The sequence below is a fragment of the Dermacentor silvarum genome, chromosome 6 (assembly GCF_013339745.2).
Source record: "Dermacentor silvarum isolate Dsil-2018 chromosome 6, BIME_Dsil_1.4, whole genome shotgun sequence".
Classification (NCBI taxonomy): domain Eukaryota; kingdom Metazoa; phylum Arthropoda; class Arachnida; order Ixodida; family Ixodidae; genus Dermacentor; species Dermacentor silvarum.
In genome coordinates this window covers 178,190,435-178,199,841 of record NC_051159.1, presented here as the reverse complement: position 1 = coordinate 178,199,841, position 9,407 = coordinate 178,190,435, and positions in this window count along the sequence as shown.

The following is a 9,407-nucleotide window of genomic DNA, read 5'->3' as shown; positions in this document are numbered from 1 at the left end:
ACTTGCATACTTTGAAACAGCTAGGATAGTAAATTCAAATTCACTGCTGCATCTGGCTTATGCTTTCTCTTGGTTCTGGAGTTCATGTTACAAGAAGGGAAAAAGGACGCCGATCAAAAGGTGTTGATAAGAAAGGGACGTACCGAAGCCTTGTTCACAACACGAACTGCTCGAAACGACGGCATTCTGCGTATGTAGGCGGGAGATTGCCATTGTTACGATACAGCGTTTTTTTTTTTTCTGTGGTCTGCTTATAGCAAGGGATTCGAGCTACTGCTTTCAAATCCAGTTTCCTTGGCAATGATAGAAGCCTTGTCTCGTCAGTGGCATATTCAGGTTGCCACGTGCTCCGCAAGTGCATTGGAAACGACATTGTTTCTTCACTTCTGATTCATTTCTGATTCATCTCTTTGACATAGATTTCTTGCTTCAAGCGCTGTCAAAGAGACTGCTTTCGCTCATGTAAAGCTAGTCGCGATTTTCACAGGCTCTTCTGTATACAATGCTCGGAACATACCTTGTGCATCTTCACATCTGCCTGTTCATGCTGCAACTAGCGGGCCGAAACGTGGGGCATTGACTTCATAGGGTTGCAGAACAATTGCGATGGCCTTGCTCACTCGAGGGACATAGGCGAGGGTCGTGCGAGCTCGAGGGCGCGTGGCCGGCAATATGGCAGGCCTCAACGATATTTCATGGAACGAATAAAAATTTCCGGTTATGCTCACTCGGACGTAATCTGTGCAAGTCATTGTCAGAAATCTGGTCTTCAGGATTAAAGCAAAAAATCTTACAGCCATCCCTGCAAATTTGCTCTAATCAGGACGCTAAATGCACAGGCGTATCATGCAGGTGGAGGGGGAGGGGGCTGACCGGGCTTCCGCTCCAAATTTTTTTCTTTTTTTACGGCCGGCCTCCTGCCCTCTTTTGTGCCTGGCACGTCGCCTATTAACAAAGGCGCGTATGCTTCGAACGTGCGGCTATTATGGGCATTCGCGTCTCAAATAACGCTTATCCGAAGCCTAGGAGCTTAAAAGAACATAGCACCGCAGTCAAGACGATCGAGGTGTTTTAGCTCCCTAACTCCCACCCCCGAAAAAAATATCCGGGCTACGCGCATGGCTCAAAGTACGTCGCGAACATTCTGAGTGCGGTTACCCCGGAAGTGTTTCATTCGTTGCGTAGAACATCGTTCAGGTTGGCCAGTGAGAGCTCGCTTGGCCGCGCGTCCTTGAGTTGACGTTGCCATTCAATATGTCCCCAAGAGGAGGCCTTGCCACGTGTTCTGAACACCTATGACGCGCGGCGCATATATGTTCCTGCCTACACGTTGCATCATGAACTGGTACATGTGAAGGACACGGTGTAGAATTGTTTTTCGGCGCAAACTGCTACTACGTTTAAATCAACAAAAGGTGCAATTTCGAAAAAGGGCATGTGTATGATGTGAAAACGAAAAATGTCGCTTGCGACGTACTTGCGGAGGACGTGGCATCCTCCAACCATGGCACTGGCCTTCTTGGACAAGGCTGTCGTTATCGCCAAGAATCCGGATTTCACGGTAGTATCTCGGGGGCTTGCTACCAAGGCTACAGATAAGCCGGAATCGCAGCGATGGCATTATTGCATCTGCGTACGGAAGATGCCTAAGTCGGATTCCTAACAGTTACTGTTTGCAAAAAAGGCTGGCGTATAAATGAGTGGGAACTTTCATCAGTCATATGCAATAAATTTTTTTGTATAGCGAAGTTGAAGGGGGAGCCAAAATTACGTCATTATATTCATTACTGCCGTTCACTGCAATATATGCGCGATGTCGCGCACAAATTTGAACTTGTATAGAAAAAGACGGCTTTTCGGCCAGAAGAAGTACTACATGGCCACGTGCTCGCTGAACTTCTAATAAAACAGCAAGAGAAACTTCGGCGTCCTTAACACACCACTTCTTAGCATCTGACACGACTGCCTTTACGATGGCTGCCTTCTGTTTCAATGTGATGATCTTTCGTTACCGCTTTTAGTTGGGTCGTCTCTAGCATCGCGAAACCGGTGAAACAGTGACGCGGTTGAATAGGTTGCACGCTGCGAACCCAACAATGCTCGTCGTGTGCGAGCAGCACGTGGTACACCCATGGAGGCGTGGCCTCCGAAATTGCACCGGCGCAATCTCCGAGGCCGCGCCTACAGCTGCACTAACTTGCCTGCGCGGTGCGGCAATGAGAGAAATTGCGATGACGATCTAGAGTCTGCTTACGCGCAACTACGCGAAGTGGTGACAAGGACCAGTGTTCGACGGTGGATTCAACGCGAATACCTAAATGTTTTTAACATCGGCACCGAATGTGTGATCTACCCTGTGGAAAGCAGAAGCGAGCCTGCAAAGGTCGGGTATTTCTTGTTTCGGAGAAAACTCAAGTTTGGTGTATCTATTGGCAGGATAATTTTACTTCGTTGAAACGAGGTTATAAAAACATGGATATCTTCGGGGATCTCAGCGGAAATGACATTTTGTTGTATACAATAATTTGTGATATCAAGTGTCGTTATAACGAAGTTTCACTGTAACATATTTGTTAATCTTTTGTCTTACCTTCTAATTGCAGGTGCCAAATCTGAGGTCAAGCATCATTGGAACACGCTGAATTTTCTGCGGGTGCATCAGCCTGTGGAACTGTCTGAGCCAGCTCCCTGAATCGTGAAGTGAACAATTTGTGATAACAGACAGCCACAATGCAAAACTCTAGGAGGTGCATTAGAAACATTTCGCTTATATAGTGGCGTGTTACTGATTTATTAAACATTCCTTGAAACCTTTGGCTACTTTAGCGCTTCATTTGTGTGAATAATCATGCTTCATGTTAAGCGTACGTGGCTTTCACGCGTGTTTATCGCTTTTGTGGCTTTGCCAATATTTCAGTGATGCTATGGTGGCTGTAAGAAATGGGCCATAGGGATTGGTGCTGTCGGTAAAGCCAAGCTTTTTTTCAATATTGCGAGGAATAGGAGCATCCTCATTGATTTCTCTATGTAGCAGATAACAGGGAGAGACACAATTCCTTTATAATTAATGTTATAATGGAAGGGTGTTTTGTGTATCTAAATTCGTGTACGTGCCAAACATCCATGCAAGGAAAACTTCTGTAATAGTCTTGCTGGAGTCTGATATTATTCCATCTGCAAAGCTACATCAGTATTGAAAAGGCAAGTAAAATGATATTGGGTCATCCCGGACCGTAATGGGCAGTGTATGCTGTTTCTAGCCAGATCACTGAAGCTAAGCAACATTTCGTTGGATAGTTGACATCGGAAGGAGACAGACCGTCTGGATTGCAATATGACCTAATTTTAGCTTCTGGAGACTATTTAAAATGTCATATTTGTGCTAGTGCTTCCCCTAGCTGACAATAGATCAGGTGTTGAACTAAAGTTTAGAGAGGTCAAGTCCATTGTACTTTAGTATATATATAAACAACTAAATCAATGACAAAATCAAATCAATAACAACCAAAACAAATAAGCAATAAACATGTTGACTATGAAGTATATATATATATATATATATATATATATATATATATATATATATATACACTTCATAGTCAACATGTTTATTGTTTATTTGTTTAACTTTTTTCCCTCAAAGTGAAGACTTTCGTCACTTTATGGAATACATTCCGTGTTCAAATAACCTACGTCATTTCAGATTTGACATCCTCTCCACTTTAGACTAAGTATATTTTCACTGTCACTATCTTTTGTACATACTGTAAAACAATTAGCTAAATACGAGCGACTAGAAAAGGCCATACCTTAGTTGACCAGTAGATGTGTAAAGCATTTAAAAACGTTTTTAAGACATCCTCAAAACATCCAGCTTCCAAATTTCAGATTTGACATCCTCTCCACTTTAGACTAAGTATATTTTCACTGTCACTATCTTTTGTACATACTGTAAAACAATTAGCTAAATACGAGCGACTAGAAAAGGCTATTGCCTTAGTTGACCAGTAGATGTGTAAAGCATTTAAAAACGTTTTTAAGACATCCTCAAAACATCCAGCAGAACGTTTTGTAGCCGTTTTCAAACGTTCCCAAGATGTCTTGCAAGACGTCTTCTAGCCGTCTTTGAGACGTCTACAAGACGTCTTGTAAAACGTCTCATATCCCAAATTATGCGGTGCATTAGACGGTCTTAGAGACGGCTACAAGACGTTTTACGACGTTCGACAAAATCGTCTTGAATCGTAAGACGTCTTGAAATATTTAATATCTTGCCAAAACGTCTTCAGGACTTCTTGTAAACGTTTAAAATGGTTTTAAAGAGGTGTTGCTTATCTTGTCAAGACGTCTTGAAGACGGCTTCTAGACCAATGTGTGTTCTGTGGGGTACAGCCTAATTCAGTGCTTATTGTGCGCTAATGAAAGACGTCCTGGAGCAGAAATACCCGGAGCAGATGTATGCTATAACCATAGCTGGCAAGCTCAACCGCGCCGACATACTTAAAGATAAACCATGTAATAGTGAACAGTGCACAAATTTAATCCTTACGCCCTCTGCGTCGGTGCCGAAGGTTTCAGCTACTCTTAGAAACAAAACATATCCTTGCACAAAGCGATCGCCTTAAGCGCATATTTGTAGAACCACCCCACGTCGTGCATAGGAAAAATAAACATTTACGCGATATTTTGACAAAGTCAACCCTAAATCCTAGCCGTGGCACAGGCTGTATGCCTTGCAACAAATCACGTTGCCAGGTTTGTCCTCATATGCGGACTACACAGAAAGCAATCAGTACTACGTCCAACTTCTCTGTTCAAATAAAAGGAAACTTTACATGTGACACCGCCAATGTGCAATTTGTAATCAACAGTATATTGATCTGGCAGAGACACCTTTCAGGATACGATTTAATAACCACAAGTCACGCACAAAATCTATTTTCAACCTTCCCGTATCCAAGCATGTAAAGTTTTCCGGTCGCTCTTTCAATGACTTAAAAGCGACAATATTGGAATCAGGCTTTCGCTCACACCACGACCGGGAAAATCTTATCTATAAGTTTAATACCACCGCCTTGGCCATTAATGAAATCACCGGGAAACTCCCGTGCTTGCCTTCTGATTAGAACAATGTGGTTATAGCCGAAAGTAAATTCCTTGCAACCTAACCGCGACGAATGTAAAACGGGCTTGCTTCGTGCTGACACGTCCGCATATCCTCTCTCTTTTTCACTCTGGAGCCGCTATTGCGTCGCATGTCCCCTTCGCACGGCATGCCTGTGGTAGAGTGTCGTCTTATCTTAAACTATGGTGGTCTCTCGAGACTGCTCCTTTCAAGAACACGTATTACAACTGGGAAAAACCAGGGCGGAGGTGATTATGGTCGAAATCATCCCCAACAGCTGGCTCAAAAACAACGTTTTCATCCTGAATGTCTACAGCTCGCCGTCGGACAACCGGCAGGCGTTCGCTTCTATCATGGCAAAAGCGGCGGCTCTAGCCAAGGGAGCCCCCATCGTGGTAGCGGGAGACTTTAATGCTCCGCACGACGCTTGGGGCTACCATAGGCAATCCCCCAAGGGTAACAATCTCCTAAAGTCGGTATCGGACTGTTCGCTGGAACTTATTACGGATCCACAATACCCGACGAGAACTGGCATGTCGGTGGCCCGAGACACAACTCCGGACTTGGCGTTCGTCAAGAACGTCCCAGGGGCAGGGTGGCAAAATTTACAAGAGAACCTAGGTAGCGACCACTTCATATTGGCTATTACCCTAGCAGTCAATGCAGCTCCCCTCAAAGAATTTAATGTGACGGACTGGGATGCCTTTCGGAAATTGCGAAAGGAGGACCAGGATGAATATGACAGCTTAGACAGCCTCTTTGCAAGGTTCAAGGAGGATGCTATTGCTGCGACCAAGGTTGTCAAAACGGACCTGAGGGTTGATCGGATGGATGCGCGTCTCGCGCACCTCTTAGGGGCCAAGAATTCTATCCTAGCCCGATGGAGGACGCAAAGATTAAATCGCAGGCTTCGAAAGAAAATTGCGCAGCTGAATCGCGACATTGAAGCCTACTCTATTGAACTGTCGAAACAGCAGTGGAACGAAGTATGTTCTTCGGTTGACGGACAGATGAGAGTGGGAGGCAAGTGGAACCTCCTCAAACAATTACTTGATGAGTCGCAGTCCAAGGGAAATCAGAGATTGGCTATTGACAGAATCGTTCATAGCCAAAAGGCGAAGGGGGTGTCCGAAAAGGCCCTACTGCAGGGGTTAGCGGACAGATATCTTCCGCTGGGCCCTTCCGGGGATGCGGACTATCCTCATTACCGGGGGGGACTGGTTGAGGAGCTGGACGCACCTTTTACGGAACCCGAAATTCTAGAGGTCCTCCATGAGCTCAACGGGCGCTCTGCACCGGGCCCGGATGGGATCTCAAGTAAGCTCTTACGCAACTTGGACGGTAAATCCATCGAAAAGCTCACTGAGGAAGTCAATAAAATCTGGGAGACGGGGCTGGTCCCCGAATCCTGGAAGACGGCCTCGGTTGTGCTCATCCCAAAGACAGGTAAACCTCTAGCGCCAGAGAACATGCGGCCCATCTCGCTTACGTCCTGTGTGGGCAAGGTGGCTGAACATGCGATTCACAATCGGCTATCCCGGTACATAGAGTGCAAAGAGCTATTTCCACACAATATGGTGGGATTTAGACCTGCACTATCCACACAGGATGTCATGCTCCTTATAAAGAGACAGATTATTGACAACTACATCAGGGATACTAGAGGCATACTAGCTCTAGACCTGGCCAAAGCTTTTGACAATATCTCGCACAAGTTTGTGCTTGAGGCGGTCTCGGATATGGGGCTGGGACAACGTTTCCACGCGTACGTTAGCTCCTTTCTGAGGGATCGCAGGGCTACCATCAAGATCGGTCAGGTCAAATCCGAGGAATTTACCTTGGGAGCGAGAGTCACCCCACACGGGGCAGTCATATCTCCTCTACTCTTCAATATTGCCATGAAGGGCCTCTCGGAGCGACTCGCCATGGTGCGCGGGACTAACCATGCTCTCTACGTGGACGATATCACCGTGTGGTGCATGGGAGGGTCCGACGCCGGGGTAGAGCAGGCGCTTCAACAGGCACTAGACATCACGGAGAACTTTCTAGTCGGTTCGGGCCTGAGCCTGTCACCGGCTAAGTCCGAGTTACTACTGTACAGACCCACACGACAAGGGGTGAGGAATTGCACTCCTTTAGAGCAGATTCCCATAGCTCTATACACACGGGATGGGCTGATGATCCCCAGGGTAGACTCCATCAGGATCCTCGGACTCCTATTGGAGTCCAAGGGGGGCAACTCACAGACAATAGCCCGCATCACCTCCAAGACGGAGAACATGCTTAGGCTCATACTCAGGGTCTCGAACCGCAGGGGAGGGCTGAGCGAGAGCAATCTCCTACGGCTCTACCATGCGTTTCTCATGAGCCACATTAATTACGTCGCTTCGGCGCTGCACTGGTCCAAAAGGGAAGAGACAAAAATCGATGCACTAATGCGCAAAAGTATAAAGCGAGTTCTAGGCTTGCCTATCACCACCAGCACCGAGAAGCTCATACAATTAGGCATGCATAACTCACTCGCGGAGGTGATCGATGCCCAGCAGATGGCTCAGGTCGTGCGTCTATCGTCCTCGCGGGCTGGTAGGCGCATCCTGGAATCCATAGGCTGCGGTCTTACGGAGACTAACCAGCGTAAAGTGACTCTACCGTCCTCAGTCAGAGGTACGTTTGCGGTAGCTCCACTTCCAAGAAATGTCCACCCGCAATACAATGTAGGGCGCCGCATAGCTCGGGCCCGTTCTTTATTAAAATCGGTTGCAGATAGTCGGGATCTCGCAGCCTTTGTCGATGCAGCCCAGTACGAGCGTTCCGATTGCTTCGCAGTGGTTTCTGTCGACCATACTGGCAAACTCCTGTGCTCTGCCTCTGTTCAAAATGTTTCGGCAACGGTGGCTGAGCAAATGGCCATCGCTATAGCAATGAAGGACCCGTCGCGTCCAAATATATTCACGGACTCGCGGTCCGCAGCTAGGGCTTTCGCTTCGGGCTCGATCTCGCGGGAAGTAGCGGCCATCCTCGGCAGCGAGGGGGCTGCCGGGTTTCACACTATAAAATGGCTCCCGGCCCACATGGGGGCCAACGTACATCCCGATGTTCCCAACGCCAATGAATTTGCCCATGACCGCGCGCGAGGTTTCGCTCACCGCGGCGGTGCCGGCGGATTCGAAGGCGGGGACGCCGGGAGGTACAGGGACTCGCTCCTCACTTTCCACGAGATCTTGACTCATTATCATCTTTCGCGGAGGGCTTTTCCACTTCCTCACCCTAGACTCACTCGATCGCAATCGACGGCCTTTAGGATGCTCCAAACGGGGTATTTCCCTTCGAGGGGCAGATTTAGTCACTTCTCGCCCAACATCGAACCGCAATGTCCGGACTGCGGAGAGGCGTACTGCTCATTAGCTCACATGCTCTGGCAATGTCCTGCGTTACGCGACACAGAGTTCAACAACGAAGAGGTCTGGGAGGAAGCCCTTAAAAGCGGCGACCTCTCGGTTCAACTTCGGGCTGTCCAGAGGGCCTGCGAGAGGGCGGAGGGCCATGGTCTTCCGGTCCCTGCTTGGGAGCGGCCCGCGACTGCTACCGACTCCCCCTGAAAGGGGGCGTCCAAACGCAGTTCCTCAGGACCTGAATAAAAGTTCTTTGTCTGTCTGTCTGTCTGTCTCGAGACTGGGGAACGCGCTGCCTATTAGGGGCGGCGCATCACAGCCACCCACATGTTTTTTCCCCATTTTTAACAGCGAAGTTGTTTAAGCCAGCCGTAATTTGTGCGTGTGCCACGAAATTATCATCATCAGCATTGGCTCAAGCGTCGTCGTCTTCTTCCGCAGTTTAAGCCAGCCGTAATTTGTGCGTGTGCCACGAAATTATCAGCATTGCCTCGAGCGTCGTGGGTGCGACTGTTTTCAGAACAAATCCGTGCAGGGGCGGGGCCTCGCCTCGATGACGTATTACCTTTTCTTCCTTCTCAGCGTGTTCTCCGTTCCAACGCCGCCCGCGTTGGAACGGAGAACACGCTGGGCTGGTGGTGACTAGGCACAACTGTGGCTGCTGTTAAGGGCTCCATGCTATTCCTAAATAAATGCATCACGGTTTTGATGATCCAAATACGATCTCAATATCAGGGAGGGAGAAGTCTACCTGACTGGAGCAGTATTTTTTTATTTGGGGTGTTGCGGAGCGCCGCGTATACCAACACCCCAACGACCGCCGCTTCGCGTCGGCGGTCGGCACCGCAGCTTCCGCCGCGGCACCGGGGCACAACCGACCGCGCCGCCAA